Source organism: Acomys russatus, chromosome 7, assembly GCF_903995435.1.
Source record: "Acomys russatus chromosome 7, mAcoRus1.1, whole genome shotgun sequence".
Lineage (NCBI taxonomy): Eukaryota > Metazoa > Chordata > Mammalia > Rodentia > Muridae > Acomys > Acomys russatus.
This window is the reverse complement of record NC_067143.1, coordinates 36,313,527-36,330,495: the sequence shown is the minus strand read 5'-3', so window position 1 is coordinate 36,330,495 and position 16,969 is coordinate 36,313,527. Positions and strand designations below refer to the sequence as shown.

The 16,969-nt window shown below is 39.2% G+C and overlaps 1 protein-coding gene and 1 pseudogene across 9 annotated transcripts in view; one reads left to right on the top strand and one right to left on the bottom strand.

Annotated features, from left to right (window-relative positions):
* Positions 1-16,969, top strand: part of Cpeb1 (cytoplasmic polyadenylation element binding protein 1) — an 87,506-nt gene that overhangs the window by 40,023 nt on the left and 30,514 nt on the right. The window lies entirely within an intron of this gene.
* On the bottom strand, positions 447-16,056 carry LOC127192340 (phosphatidylinositol-glycan biosynthesis class F protein-like; annotated as a pseudogene).

Below are 16,969 nucleotides of genomic sequence, written 5' to 3'. Positions count from 1 at the left end.
TATTCTGTTTCCCTTTCCTTGAAAAATCCTCTCTGCTCCCCCAACTCCCTTGCTAGAGGTAACTAACCTCTGATTATTCATATTGCAGCACACATATCAAAGCTCAAAAGCTAATAACCAAACATAGTATCAGTCTTTTGAGGTCAGAGTTACCTCTCTCAATATGATCTTCTCTAGTTCCATCCATTTACCTGCAAACTTCGTTTCATATTTCTTTTTTTCTATTATAAATACTTTATTTCAACTAGAAAGTACAATCTCTCAGGGGTTTCATAGTTAAAAAGCTACAGTCACATCATGTTGAAACAACATTAAGAGAACAACAGTGCAGTAAATGGACTGCTTGGCTTGACCGAATACATTTCTGCACAGCCCTTATGAAATCTGCACAAAGAAATAACTTCTCCCTTTTCTCTTCTTAATTGTTCTTGTATGTAAATTGCTTTCTATTCCAGTATATCCAGAGTGCTGAGATAGCCAGGCCAGCCACGTAGCCAAAGGTTGCTCTGAGCATACAGAGATGGGCCACGCCTTGGTCTTTCCCAATCCAGTGGAATAGGATATGTTCCAAGTCATTCTCCTATAAAACTAGAAACTGTAGTGATCTGAAGACTGTTCTCCCATATGGATGTAACTCCATTTCTACTGAAAACCCTCAGCTATGCTTTGAGGATTGGTCTTAAGAGACATAAACAAGGAACTGTAGTAAACGTAGATAAAATAACTGCAAATAAAAATGTTTCCAGCACCAGCTCTATTAGTGGTGCTCCATATAGAACAAAAATGATAAGAAAAAAACAAGACATAAGAAAGTAGACACAGCATTTAAAAAACAAAACAAAACAAAACAAAAAACAGGTTGACAGCAGTCATAAAAGCAGAGTAAGTGCACAGCTAGGTTAAGTGAACTTCCAATATTGAGAAGTTGTCTAGGAAGAAGAATGGAATAAAAATGCTTAGGAAAATTGAAAATACACATAAAAGATTGGTATATAGAAGTCTCTTGATGTCAGTATCCTTCAGTATCCCAGTGTTTTCTTGGGTAGCTATCTAACTTTCCTCCCCTCTGAAGGGAAGAGGGCACCACTGCCTCCCACCCTCAGGTGTCATATTTTTTTTACAGCTGAGTATTACTTCATTGTGTATATGTACCGTATTTTAATTATCCATTCTCATAATAAGACATTAGGACATTTCCCATTTCATAGATTTTATAGAGCAGCACTGAACATGGATGAACAAGTACCTGTGGAGTGAGTGGGTGTCGAGTCTTTTTGGGATATACCTAAGAGCGTGGTGTAGCTGGATTTTGAGGGTAGATCTTAGTCCCAGCTTCCCAAGGAAGTGTCACACAGATTTCCATAGTGGTCATACATGTTCTCACTACTACCAACAATAAATATATGTTCACACTTTCCATGTTCTTACTAGCATGAGCTGTCATTATCTTATTGATTTTGGCCATTCTGAATGGTATAAAATGAAATCTCAGAGTAGTTTTAATTCACATTTCCCTGATGACTAAGGATGTTGAACACTTCTGTTTCTCGAACATTTGTGTTTCATCTTTTGAAAACTCTACTAAGTTCTGTACACTCATTCAATTGGGTTGTTTTCTTAATGTCTAATTATATTTTTAGTTCTTTAAGTTTTAGATACTAACCATTTTATAAGATGTGTAATTGTCTGTTTGTCCAAGTGATGATGTCCTTTACCATACAAAAGCTTTTCAGTTTCATGAGCTCCCATTTATTAATTGTTGGTCTTAGTGCCTGTGCTATTGGTGTCCTGTCCAGAAAGTCTTTTCTCTTGCCAATGAGTTTAAGCCTATTCTCCACTTTATTTTCTGTCAGATTCTGGGTATCTGGCATTGTGTTGAAGTCCGTGATCTACTTGGAGTTGTGTTTTGTGCAGAGTGATAGGTAGGATCATATTTTATCTACATGTATCCTTCCAGTCTGGCCAGCACCCTATATGCAGCCATACAATTTGACCAGCACCATTTATTAAACATGCAACATGCTTTTATTCAATATGTGTGCGTGCGTGTGTGTTTCCATATGAAGCTGAAAATTGTCTGTTGTTACAAAACTTTCCTGGGAAGATACAATACACAGATAAGAATCCCATGACAGACCAAAGTACCAATAACAACAAAGCCCAACTTGGTTAACAATGAGTTTTATTGAGGTTACTTACAGGAATATGGGTGAGAGGTTACTTACAGAAGCAGAAATGACCCAAAGATGGTGCATTACAAAAGCCACCTCCAGCCTTTGTGGCAGCTCACGAAAGCTGGAGCACACTGCATAGCCCACAGGTAGCTTAACAGGTTAGTGTGTGTTCCTTCCAAGTGGATCAGTTGGTTAAAACCTCTTCCAAGCAGTTGGTCTGGTCTTTGCAGCTTGGTTCTGCTCTTCTGAGAGGGACCCTTACTCTGGCAGGGAGGGACCTAGTGAATCTTGCCAGTTTCAAGGACTTCCTGAAGTTGTTTCCTTCTTGCTTAAAGAGCTCCCCTATGGGGTGGAACGTTTCAGTCTTGGAGGAGAATATTATATAACATCATCCTTTCAAGATTGGGGAAGAATTTTTTTGAGATGCTGATGGGGCATAGGGTTGAATTTGTGTATTGCTTTTGTTAGAATGACCATTTTCACTATATTAATCCTACTGATCTGTGAACATGGGAGAGCTTTCCATCTTCTGATGTTATTTTCTTGAAAGTATACCAAAATGCTGTTTTGAAATTTCAGATGACTATCTGCTTCACTTCTCACTTAGAAGATATACCATGTTTTACTAGATACCACTAAAGAATTGGAGAAAATTAAAATACTGTCTGTTTGAAAATACACCTTAACCATTATAAATTTTAAAATGACTTTTATCATTTGTATTAAGTAGGTTTTTATCAAAACCTTCAGCCTATAGTTTGTAATATACTATACAGAAAACATCTACTACAGAGACTTATTTAATAAAGTCAGTTCTTAGCTGACCATTGTGGTACACACCTTTAATCCCAGCCAGCACTCAGGAGGTAGAGGCAGGCGGATCTCTGTGAGTTCAAGGCCAGCCTGGTCTACAAAGTGAATCCAGGACAGCCAAGGCTACACTGAGAACCCTGTCTCAAAAAACAAAGTCAGTTCTTACTGTTAAACCAATCAGTTCAGCCATTTAGTTTCTTAACATTTTATTCTGAATATTTCAATCACAGCAAGAAAGTTGAATTATAAAATAAGCAGGTGTCTAAAATATCTAGCACTGAAATTTGATAGACATTTTTTGTTATATTCACTTTATCACACAGCTATTTATATATACCACTTATGAATGTCTTATTTTTATGGTTTAGTCCAAAGTAAGCTATAGATAGGAATATAGCTCACCCCTCAATATTCAGTATGCACCATTAATTACTGTTCAGCATTCATGGTTTCTGCATTTTGTTTTTGTTTTTTTCTTTTTCTTTTTCTTTTTTTGGTTTTTCGAGACAGGGTTTCTCTGTGTAGCCTTGCCCATCCTGGACTCACTTTGTAGACCAGGCTGGCCTCGAACTCACAGCGATTCGCCTGCCTCTGCCTCCCGAGTGCTGGGATTAAAGGCGTGCGCCACCACGCCCGGCCATTGTTTTTGTTTTTTTCAAGACAGGGTTTCTTTGTGTAGCCTTGGCTGTCCTCGACTCACTTTGTGGCCTTGAGCTCACAAAGATCCACCTGCTTCTGCCTCCCAGAGTGCTGGGATTAACAGGCATATGCCATCAAGCTTGGCTCTGCATGTTTTTTATGTCAGTATTGTATACCTTTATTAGTAATAATATTCGCATTATATCAAAATACTATATTTTTGTTTATCTTCACTTGGACTTTATCCAGGTTTTGGCAGTTGTTATTTAGAGGAATAATTTTTTATTCCTCTTAGTCGAATTTCTTAAGAGTAGAATTTCTGGGTTGTGAGTTTAGTCATATAAGAAGCTGCAACCTTTTTCTTAAGTGGTTGTACCATTCATTGTCTGACAATGAGGGGGAATTTTGGTAGATAACAACTAACTGCTGACAAAATGAGATCTTTTCATCTGAGTAGTGTAGTAGGTGTGTCCTCATGCTCTACTGTGTAACTTCGTTTCTTTGATTTCTAATGATGCCATGTTGTAGAATGATGAATTATTCTTTCTAAATTGATTGATATAGTAAATTATTAAGACAGTAGTTTTCTTTAACCAGGTAGTTCCCCAATGACTGACATAGAAATACTATGTTTTATTTTTAAGCTGTAAGCACAATGCTGGGCAGATTCTGAGCTATTCTAATCCTAGTACCCTTGAAACGCACATAAAAACCAATCATTTGCCAAGCTGATGACTCCTGGGATGGCTTCTACTCCCACTCCTGGGATGGCTTCTACTCCCATCAGTCTGTCCCTATAGCCACATGCTCAGCGTCCATGAACACAGCTGTCTTCCCCTATGTCTCCTGACAAAAAGATACTTCTCTTTTCCCTTTCCAGAGTTCCTTTCTCCCTACCAGGAAGTCCTGCCTTCCACTTCCTGACCTTCTGTCCATGATTGGCCAATTGGCTCTTTATATTGACAGCTGCTACACACAAAACATTCCTCCACAATGTTTCTTTTAAGTTCTTATTGGCTGTTTATAATCCTTTTAGAGAGTTCTTCAGATCTGGTGCCTTTTTAATAATTAGGAATTGTTTCCCTCTGAGATTCCTTCTATACTCCCTACATTAGCTATTTGTTAGATGAAGTTGAAGGTTTGTTTTTTAATTTTATGGCTTGCCTAGTTTTTTTCTTAATATTGTTGTGATCAGAAATGTTTAATATTGAAAACATTAATTTACCAAAATTTCCCCAGTGATCATTGCATTCTGTGCCTTACCTAAGACATCTTTGGACTGGGCATAGAGTTCAGTGGTAAAACACTTGCCTAACAGGTGTGAATGCTGGGCTCAATCCCCAGCATCGTAGGGTGGGGCTTGGTAGTGGAGGTAAAGGCTTTCCATCCCCAAAGCCTGCCTCTCATCCCCTACCATGTTCACAGTTACACTTTAGTTTCACCCTTAGGTGTTTGCGACCATGTTTTTTGCATGTTGTATGGAGCAGGTCATCTAAATTGATTTATATTCCCATTTTCCCACTCCACTTTGTAAAAAGTCTTTTACGGTGCTTACAGGCAGGCAGGCAGACATTGTGATTATACTGACCACTAGGTAGGTGGGAAATAACCTTTTGACAATATAGACTCTTCCAGTATGTAAAGGTGATATAAAAACATTGTTTATGTGATTTTTCTTATGCTACAAACAGGGAAAATGTATATCACAATAAATGAGTATTGCTAAATGTAGAATAATGGTTTTTATTTCTCTTTCTTTTTGGCTCTACATTATATTTTACTAAGGTCAAATATATGAAAGATGCCTAAGTTAAAAGTTGATATAAATGTGAATCAATTCTGGGATTCTAGTTAAAGAGGGAAATAAATGAGAATAATACATAAAGGATCTTAAAAAATCAAAATACTGCAACAGAAAAGTTCTAGGTACCACGTAAACTTGGGCTTTCATTTTTTTAAACAATGGAAATGTCAAAAAATAAGTTAAGTTTTATAGACTAAATTATTTATATGCTTCATTGAAGGAACTTTCGTTATAATCATACAGAAGAGCTATAGTTCGTTATGTATATGGAAATTTATCTTAAATGAAAAAAAGTTCAGAGTCCTTTTATTTTAGACTATTCTGTAAACAACCAAACCACCAGAACATGCTTATACAACAATGAAATGTTCTCATGAATTAAACTGAAGACATTATGTTTAATTTTTTAAAAAGCAAGAGAATGTAGAAAGGTATTTCGAGCAGTTAACTTTCTAAGTACATGACACTCTGGATATTTCCAAGCACCTTAATTGCCATCAAGAACAACAACAAAGTGGTTTTGACATGTTTTTTAAAATTCATTATTAGGAATAAAGACAGTACAATTTGATAAGACTCAACAAACTCTGATGCTGAACTTTGATATTGGCAACTAACACATAGCACCAGCTTTTTAAAAGATACTCTTGTTCATTTTCTTGCTCTAAGTATGTCATCAGGCCTCAGCGTTGCTTTCTCATCCTGAAACTGATGTTTTTCATCTAATTGGGGTTTTTTTTTTTTTTTTTGTGCTTTCAAATTAGTTTTCATTTGATCATTGCACTGTTGAAGCTCAGCTTCAGAATCTTTCAACTTTGCTCTTTGTCTAAAACACTTGCTCATTTTCATTTTAACTACATGCTCTCTTTTTCCACTTGTGTCAAAGTGCCCTTAGTAAGTTGCCTTTTCTTATTACTAACTCCAAAATAAGTCACAACTGCAAATTTTCCACTTCTTTCAATCTCATGGTGTACATATTTTTGACATTATTCTGGCTATGTGTGTCTTCTTGCCAGTATATTTCTTGTTATGGTAAAATCAGTTTTCACAATTCTTAGCTGCAGTTATATCCAAAGTTACTGTCTCCCTGGAATCCTTTTAAGGGCCAGGGTCTTACTGTCTTTTTTAATATCATAGGTTCCAAAAATACTTTATAACTCTTATATTTTCTTAGAGAAAATAGTTTTAAAGCATAATTATATATTAAAATAATGAGCATTACATAATCACAATAGCTACTGCATCCTATGAAAAGATTAACATTAAAACATCGTCATGCTGGCTATACGATACGCATACTTTATGCATTCACAAACATTCTGTTTATAATCTTTGCTTTCTTTTATGTCTATGATGTCTTTCTCCATCATTCTCTTTCTTGACTTCAGATTTTTATGCATATTTCATTTTCATTTGTGTGGGATCCTACTCATAACCTTCCTTTGTCATAAGCTGTCAACATCCAGCTAGCCAAATAACTCCCAGTAGACAGTCATGAATCTACCATTGACGACCTTTCTTCATTCTTTTTAGCACCACCCTCTGCTTTTCCCATTCTTCTTGCCAGTGGTTATTGAGTTCTTCTTCCATGTGCATTTTTATCACATCCCGAATTACCTCAGCATATGAGGTTTTGGTTATATGAACATTCTTAACTTTATTTGGCTAGTGTCTTTAATTATACTTCACTTCTGCAAGGTTTTCATGTAAGCTTTTGGAATTTCTTGGCTATTATCTTGATTTACTTTAGCTGCCAAGTCTACATACAGACCACCGTCATTTTCTTTGTCTTTGTCTCGCGTTTTCTTTGTCTCATCAATGACAAAATCATAAAGGGCAAGAGGTGAAATCACAAACAGACAATTTGTGATTCAGAGGAACTTCAATGGGCATTGAAGAATACAGTCTCTGATTATTTGACTATAACAATGACTCTTTCCCAACTTCAGTTCTAGCTTTTTAAATTGCCTGGTACTGTGAATTCTTATCCAAAGTAACCGTTTTCTTCTCCTACGAAAAAAATAGGATTATATATACATTCATCTCCTTTTTAGCATATCCCAGTTTATTCAGTCCGCAAGCTTCCATGTGCTTTGTTAGCGGTGACATAGGCATATGATGACTGCACTCATAGGGCACGTGTATTTCATTCTTGGCCTCCACCTTGCCTTGGGATCCAGCTAATCCAGCTTCCCTTCCAGGCATGCCATCATGTCCTCTAGCATCTGGCAGTAGCACTTCATGAATTTGCTCTGAAAGAAAACAATTTAACTTTATGTTCATTTATTTTATTATCCATTTTAAGGTATTTTTAAAATATATTTTATTAATTTATTCATACTTAGTTATCCATTTTTAAGTGATTTATGTTCCTGCTATGTAAGCATGCTTGCTTTGACAATAAGTGAAGTGATACTGTTGGATAGAAATGCTTCATACGCTAGTTTAAAGTCCATGTCCTAATAGAGCTGTAGAGTATAAATATCATTGCACTCTGTTCATTCAGAATTCTGCTGTAAGCAGTTTGGAGATGTACTATTTATGTAGTCCATACAGATTGCCGCAGATAACCCACTGTGCCCTTCAAGGCTAGGGTGTCAAGTACTAAAGAACCCAACAGGAAAGTACTTTCTTTTATGTAAACCTTGGACATTCTACCTGGGAAGGGTTTTGGTTTTGGTTGTTGTTGAATTCTGTAGATAAGACTTAGATGCTCCAGAGAATGATGACTTGAGTAATATCAACTTCACTACCCTAAGTATGCATAAAAAGCTCTCCTCACTGATTTTCCTACATACTTTATCTGAGTGCCTAGCTTTACATAGCCTTCAGAGTTCTTCTATGGCCCTTTTAAAACACTGATGCTGCCTGATGTATCTCTCCTCTGCAGTAGATCTTGGCACTGATTGGCAACTCTCTCCTCTCTGCAGCCAGTCCCAAGGCTATGTTGGTGTAGAGATTTTAAATTAAACTTGTTTCAGGTGAGTGTTTGATGATTAGGGAAAACTTGCTGGTACCTTAAGTTCAGGTGAGACCTGAGACGGTTATGGATACTCAGATGAGGTGATTACCTGATATGTGGCATACCCAGTAAGGTGCCTGAGTTGGGAGGGATTCAGAATTATGGAGAGACAAAATGTTTTCTCTGCCCTAAGATTAGAACTGCTGAATAAAACCATGTTAAGATGAAAACCACAAAGGTCTATGAATTTGTTATCCACAAGAAGGGCAGTGATGATGAGCTAGTTGGGAATCCCAAAGTAATTTTACACATCATACTTGGAGACATTGTAAAGAATGAATACAGCCCTCTGTTTCTACAAGTTAAGCCTTTTAAGGAATATTTACAAAAGGAAATTCAATGTGGATAATAAGACTATGATTCCGTATTCTGTAAGTATGTCTAAAATTTTTATAAGGATTTCTGCATTAGTGAAGGCTGCAAGGATGTGACCCCTGACATAATGGAATTGAATTTTAGGTATCAATATATTGGCCATTTGGTGTAGGTGTTAACTAAAAAAAAAGTTTAGCTCATATCATCAAGAAGGTGGAATTTGTTGGCATAAGGGTAAAGGTTGGTGAATTGTGGATTAAAAATAAGAAGATCAAAGCCTGGAGAGATGGCTCACTGGATAACATGCTTGTTGTGCAATACAAGTCTGACAAACTTAGTTCATTCAAATCCACAGACCCATGTAAAAATCAATCTTACTAGGAGATAGGAGGCAAAGATCTTTGAGTCAGCAGAAACATGCAGAACAGCTAGTCTAGCATATGACCAGTGAGCAAGAGAGATCCTATCTCAAATAAAGCAGAAGGTGAGGGCCAACACTTTAAGTTGTCCTCATACTTTCACACATGTGTTGTGGCATGAACACATATGTATATTTTGTCCTAGGCAATATAATATATAGTTCACTTCTCTTTGAGCTTTACTAAAATGGGATAAAAATACAAAATGTAAACATGCTAATTCTTACATTAAGGACTGTTAATAGAAACTAATTTGAAATAACAGAATTTATTGAAGATTCTTAGGAGCAGTTGATTAAAGTAATTCAATAATAATATTTTTATGATATGAAATAAAAAGGAAGCTTACTTTTCTTGTTATACCTGATCCCTAATGACATAGACTAGTGTATAGCTTAAGGTTTAAGGTAGCACTTTGACTATTCTGGCTATCATACATTTTCTGTCTTTTGAACTCTTCTACCTACTAGCACTCAGCTTAGCAATAAATCCTTCTCGAGAGTATTGGGAGTTGTGGTTAACTCACATTAGCCTTTTACATTTGATGAGTAGTGTGAGAGAAGGTTAAAAAGTAAGCCAGAGCCTGAAGATTGATTTTGATCTTCGTGAACCCCTGAAGGTATTGTTTAGGAGCTTGACTACCATGAAGAAAGTAGTACTAAAGTAAAGATAGGGTGAGTTACTGGGGAGTAAGAAGAATCTGGCATAGAAGTTGAAAGCAAATCCAGTTTACCCCACTGAGCCACCTCACCAGATCTGTAAACAAATTTAGAGTGAAGTTACTGTAAGACCTTCATTACAGCCGGGCAGGATGGCACATGACTTAAATCCCAGCACTTGGGAGGCAAAAGCAGGTGGATCTCTGTGAGTTCAAGGCCAGCCTGGTCTACAAAGAGAGTTGTAGGACAGCCAGGGCTACACAGAGAAACCCTGTATCAAAAAACCTAAACACACACACACACCCTTCATTACCAGCCAGATGTGGTGGCACATGCCTTTAATCCCAGCACTCAGGGAGACAGAGGCAGGCAGGTCTCTGTGACTTGGAAGACATCCTGGTCCAGGACAACCAAGGCTACTCAGAGAAACTCTGTCTCAAGAAAGGAAAGAAAGAAAGAACTTTCACCACTCAAGTTGCAGTTAGCAGAACAGAAGCACTAACATTACCTGAGAGTTTGTTATAAATGCACGTTTTAGGCCCATCCTTGTGACATACATCCATATCCCTGGAACTTTTTGAGCCTTGGGCCATCTTAGGTTGATACAGCTAGACCCAGTCTCAAAGGAGCCAAAAAAGTTCTTAGAAATACAATTCTGTTGGCTTACAAAACTTTAAAAATGATTTTTATTAGTTCTTTGAGAACTTTTATACAATGTATTTTGGTCATAATCCTGGACTCCTCCCAGATTCATTCTCCTTCCTTATCCTACGTAAATGCCCTCTTTAAAGCCCATCAAGCACTATTTTTGCTGCCCATATGCTCCTGTATGTGTGGACTTTCCTGGAAGGGTGTTTATCCTACCAAAGGCTGCACCTTTAAAGAGAACTAACTCCCCATCTCCTAGCAGCTATCAATTGCCAATAGCTACTCTGCTAGAGGTGGGTCCATACATGAGTCCAGCTCACCTGTCCATATAGGAATTTTGTCTGGCCTAGCTTGTGTAGGTGTTGTGCATGCTATCTCAACTGCTGGGAATTCTTAGAGCAAACTATCCTGCTGTGTCCAGAAAACAGTTATAATTTATTTACTACCTCTGGCTCTTAAAAACTCTCCATCTCTCTTTACAAGGATCTTTGAGCCTTGGGAGAGGAAGGACTGTGATAGAGATGTCTTGTGTAGGGTTGAACATTCTTCAATTTCTTTTCTCTATACAATGATCAGTTGAAGGTCTCTGTATTAATCATCATATATATTGCACAAAGAAGCTTCTTTGATGAAGATTGACAGATGCAGTAATCGATGGTTATAATGACAAGTCATTAGAGTCCATTTAGCAGAATGATAGTAGTAGTTTCTCCCCTATGGTCTGTGACCTGTCTAACCACAGGTTCTTGGCCCCTGTAACAGTGTTAGGTATGGGCTTGGTTACTTCCATGACATTTGTGACACTGGTAACTAGTAAGCATGTCTTGTTGAAGTTCACATGAGTCACAGCTGGGGAAGTTTGGTGATTACTTTTTAACTCTGGTAACATGCATAGCACCTTCCAGCTCTATGAAAGCTAGCCAGGAGGGATGAAGCTTTCAGGTAAGTGCTTGGTTCCTCTGTGTTATGTGACTCAAGTATGTGGTGTTTGGGAGCTATAAGAGATAGGGCCTTTCGGCTGTGGGTGGAAAAGATCAGTAAAGGGTAATCAAGAGCATTAGCAATTACCTGTATGTAATATTTGAGCATCTATAGGACCTCATTGGCTAACAACTTCTAAGGAGGTGACCCATTCCTGGCACTAGATTTTTTTTTTTTTTAATTCTGTGGTATATAATAGGGGCATTGACTTGCAAGAAATTTAAGGATTAAAAAAAAAAAAAAAGAATTTTAAAGATCACCACAAATCATTAATTACAACAGTCTCAATTCATTGTGAAATCATTTGTTTGAAAGACCGTAATAAAGAAAAGTGACTCAGTGTCCTATCTTTGGTATTCTGAGCACTGAAATTTGTGAACGGAGTAGGCTTCATTAAAAAAAAAAAAAAAAAGTTCAAGTATGGTTGCTATAGTGGTTAGAAAAGAACAAGGGAGAACAGATTTTTTTTTTCTTCCTTCTTACAATATTTGTAATACTGAAAAATACAATGATCCATTTAACACCCTGCTACGCACACACATTAGTTTCCATATTCCCTTACCATCATTGTTCATCAACATACAGAATTCCTGTAACTGTGGTGTGGATGCTGTTCTATAATCTGGGTGCATCATTTGTTTTTAGCCTGGCTTCTCTTCCATTTGTTTTAGTATTCACCTCTCCCTTTCTTTCCTTAAACAGCCTTAATGATGTCAAAAGGAAGGGCCTAAGTAAAGCATTGTTCTCTTTTCTCTTGCTTGACAGATACCTAAGAATGTTACTTGTGGAGGACTCTGAGCAGTTTGGTGCTGTGTTCTCTTTAGCAGAGGAACTATGAGAGATAGGGCCTTTCTGCTGTGGCTGGAAAAGATCAGGACTGTTACTGTAACACTAGGAGCCCTGGAACTTGCCGGTTGCCGGTCTGTGGTTTGCACCTAGTGAAAGACTCTTCTATTTTAGAAAAGGTTTTGTAGGGCTTTTGTTGCTGTAACTTAATGATCTGAGGCTGAGTAACTTTTATTATCAAGAATAGAAATTGAGGTTGTAGAGATAGCTTAGCAATTAAGAACGCTGGATGTTCTTTGAGAGGACCCAAGTTCAATTCCCAGCTTGCAATCATCTATAACTTTAGTCCCAGAGGATCTGACACATTCGTTTGGCTTCTGCAGGCATGGCAAAGCATGTGATGACAAGCATGTGTGTAGCAAACTATCCATACACAAAAAATAATAAAGGTGAAAACCATTTTTAAAGAATAAAAGTTGGAAGCCAGACGTGGTGGCGCACGCCTTTAAATCCCAGCACTTGGGAGGCAGAGGCAGGAGAATCACTGTGAGATCAAGGCCAGCCTGGTCTACAGAGTGAGTCTGGGACAGCCAAGGCTACACAGAGAAACCCTGTCTTGAAACCCACCCCCACCCCCACACACAAAAGAAGTTGGGCTGTTGAAATGGCTCATCAGGTGAAAATGCTTGGTGCCAAGTACTGATCTGAGTTTGATCCTTAAGGTCCACATGGTGGAACAAGAGAATCAATCCCCCAAATCTTGTCCTATGGCCACATGTATGCATGTACACATGCACCCTCAACACACATTTGATCTTTTTAAAAACGTTTATTTGGCTTACAGTTCTGATGAAGAGAACTCTGAGGTAGGTCCTAACATCTGGTGTCATACTATGCTGTGATAGCAGAGGATGCCAAGCATACATTAGCTCCAGAGTACTCCTCTTAGGAGTCCACCTAGGGAGCCTGTTGACATCTTCTAGCTCTAAGCACCTTTAAGATAAGAATTTGGGGATTACATTTTTAACACATGAATTTCTGGGGACACATTGAAACCATAGCAAGACTAGCCAACTTTGAGCCAGTTTATTTCCAGAATTTGTTCAGTTGTTCTGGAATTTGGGCAGAAAACTATAGAAAAGTTAACATTTTTCAAGAAGTGTGTGTGTGTGTGCGCGTGAAAGAGAGAGGGGGGGGGAAGAGGGGGGAAAGAGAGAGAGAGAGAATATACATGCACTTGCCTACCATATGCATGCAATGTCTGAGATCAGAAGTGGCATCTGGCTGGGTGTGGTGGCGCACGCCTTTAATCCCAGAGCTTGGGAGGCAGAGGCAGGCAGATTGCTGTGAGTTCAAGGTCAGCCTGGTCTACAAAGCGAGTTCAGGACAGCCAAGGCTAACAGACAGAGAGACCGTGTCTCGAAAAACCAAACCAAAAAAAAAAAGCGGCATCTGATCCCCTGAAATTGGAATTATAGATGGTTGTGAACCACTGTGGGAGCTGAGAACTGACTCCAAGTCCTCTACAAGAGTAGAGGATTGTAACTTCTGAGCCATTTTACTGGAATAAAAATCACTTAGGTCTCTTGGGCACCAGTGTTCAGTGTCTTTTTCAGTATTTAGGTGGTTCTTGTCAACAAACTATAAAGAATATCTGAATATCCTCTGATTAAATGATCCAAATGTCTGTGTGGCTTAAAATATAACTTTGAGAGGCTTAATTGATCTTGTGTTTATTAAAATTAATTTTTGCTCATCAGGCCTTCTGATACTTTATGTGGTGGCCTGTGCTACCTCTTTATTTCTCAGTCTTCCCTAGTATGAGATGAAAATTGTAGCAGGATGGGTATATTTCCCAAGACCAGATCAGGAAGCAACTGGAAAAGAGTGCTGAGATTGAGGGTGTGCATAACCATGCCTGGCCTTCATTTTTTAAATCTAGTTAAAGAATTTTTTAGTGGGTTGTAAAAGCCTTTTATGTGGAAGAAACCGTGGGTTAATGAATGAATGAAAGTGAAAGTTCTGGGGATGGGGCTAAATTTGTGCCACATATAGCTCTCCAAGCTCTGAGTTGATACAGCTATTAGGAGCTGTTGATCATGGCTGAGGTCTTTTGGGGTGGGAAGGTGGTAGTTCTATTGATTAGTACTGCCCAGATTTATTTTCACGTGCATACATAGTAATTGGTAATCTTACTAAAATGCAGTTGAATTCCAGAGGCTTTAAATGGGTCCTGAAATTCAGTATTTAAACAGGCTCCTCGTGATGCTGATAGTAGATTTGCTGATACTACTGGCCCTCCATACTGAGTAGCATGAGCGTAGCTGATGATTACATTTCTCTGCCTAAGATGCAAAGTACATATTATATATTCTCTGCATTTAGACATAGAAGGAGAATGGCTACTTCTGAGCAGTAATGCCTTTTCAGTTAGAGTAGAGAGGGATAGAATCAAAAGTAGGTATTTAAATATGGATTGTTTATTAAAGGTTGATTATATTTTACTTATTTTGAGTTTTTTGTTTGTTTGTTCTTGAGACAGGTCTCTGAATGCAGCCCTGTCTACCCTGGAACTTGCTATGTAGACCAGGCCAGCCTCAAACTCAGATCCACTGCCATTGCCTCTTGAGAGCTGGAATTAAAAGATGGCATCACAATGCCTGATTTATTTTGTGTTTTGAAGTTCTTTACTCCTCCCCCAACATAATACTTTTATTGATTTCACATCATACACCCCTATCACATTCACTTTCCTGTCCATCACCCCCCCCCCCCCCCAGCAAAAAAAAAGTCCAGTTGGTGTTATCTGTACACTCACCTGGAGCATGGTCAAACTCTTAAGTGGCCTGCCCCTTAAGTATAACTGAGTTTTTTTCCCTCCAGCACCCCCTGCTAGAAGCCCCCAATTATGGATAGCAACACTTTAGCATCCTATTGCAGTTTTTATGAGTTCTCTTCGATGGCTTCCTGTTTAGGCTGTTACTTTTTGGGAGGGAGGGAGAGAGGTTGTCACAGAAACCCTCCATGTTCTTCTTTATCAACTATACATCTATAGTCATCATTATTATTGCCAAAGCAGCTTATTTGCTCTTTATGGTCTGCAGGAGCATGGATCATAGGCTTCCACGTGGTTTCTGGTGTCAGCATAGACCATGAACAAGGCTCCCAATTGCAGTTAGGGCCACAGACCCAGACAAGTCCCTCCAGTGCAGCTGGAATCATTGACATCAATATGCATTCAGGCTGCAGCACAGACTGTGGACATCTCTGTGGCCTTACGCACAGTCCATGAACATCACATAGACCTAGCCACTGTAAGATGATGGACCCAAACATGGCCCTCTGCAGCAGCACAGGCCACTCAGCACAGATCAGTATGATGACACAGACCATGAATATCAACGTAACTTCAGGCAACAGTGAAGGCTAAGGCCCTCAGCCTGGCCTTTGATAGTAACATGGGCCATGGACATCAACACAGATCCCCGCTGTAGCAGGACCTCGTGCCTAGACATGGCCCTTGTTGGCACAACAGACCCAGACACCACTGTGATCTCAAGTGGCAGCACAGGCCACTCACATTAGAATGGTCCCTGGGGGCAGCATGACCCTTGGACATCAACATGGATTCAGTCCATGGCACAGGCTGTATCATTAGGTTACAGCACAATCCTTGGACATCAATCCGGACCCTGGCTGCATCAGGGCCACTGATCCACACATGGCCCCTCAGCAGCATCATGGGATATGGTGGTCCTTTGAGGAAGTCTAATCTAGAAAATGGGCCATTCCTCATCTCGGGCCTCCATCGTTGCCTAGAGCTAGGGTGATCCTGCAGCCAGGCAACTTGTTTGGAGGCTAAGTATGAGTCTGCTTAAGCTCCAGACTGCTTCACACTATCCTGTCAACCCCACTGGGCAATGACATGATCTACCATCTACCTCAGGTCTCTCTCACACCCATCATCACTGTCTTGTCACCAGTTCTGTCTGTCTCTACAGTGCACATGCCACACTGTTTCTCTCTGCTCAGCTCTCCTCTCTCCATTGCCTATGCAGGCAATGGGGTGTTTATTGAAGATCTTTTCTTTTCTTTTCTTTTACTTCTATTGAATGTCTATGATTACATGTCATGCACCAAAATCCCTCTCCTCCCCCCAGTAAAATAAAACAGACAAAAAATCTTGTCACAGAAGCTGTAGTGTATCCTGCAGTATAGCCTTTTGTCCACATATGCTTACTTACAAATGTTCATTGCTACGAGTCATGGGTCTGGTTGGAGGCCTACACTATTGTTACTGGATCCTCACTGGGATTGCTGTTGGCTATTCCATTGTTGCGTGTGTCAAGGAGATTCTTAATCTTGGAATCTGCAGGTCTGGCCCCTTCTTGTGTTCCAGCAGGTCATATATGGGGTAGATGTGGAGGTGAGGTCCACTCAGAGCCCTGGATCAGGGCCCACTCCCTTGTCCTCAGGGCAGGGCCTGCTCTCCTGCTCCCGTGTCCTCAGGGCAGGGTGAAGTTTTTTTCTTTCAGTTGACAATTTCATATAAGGATGGCAAACTACCCCTTCTTACTCCTCCAGGACATGCCCTAACACATCTCCTTCATATTTTCATGTTTCTTTCTTTGTTTGTTTGTTCTCTCCCTGTAAACCACTGAGTCCAATTAGTCCTGCCTGCTGGAATAGGAACTGGTCTTGTTGGCTTG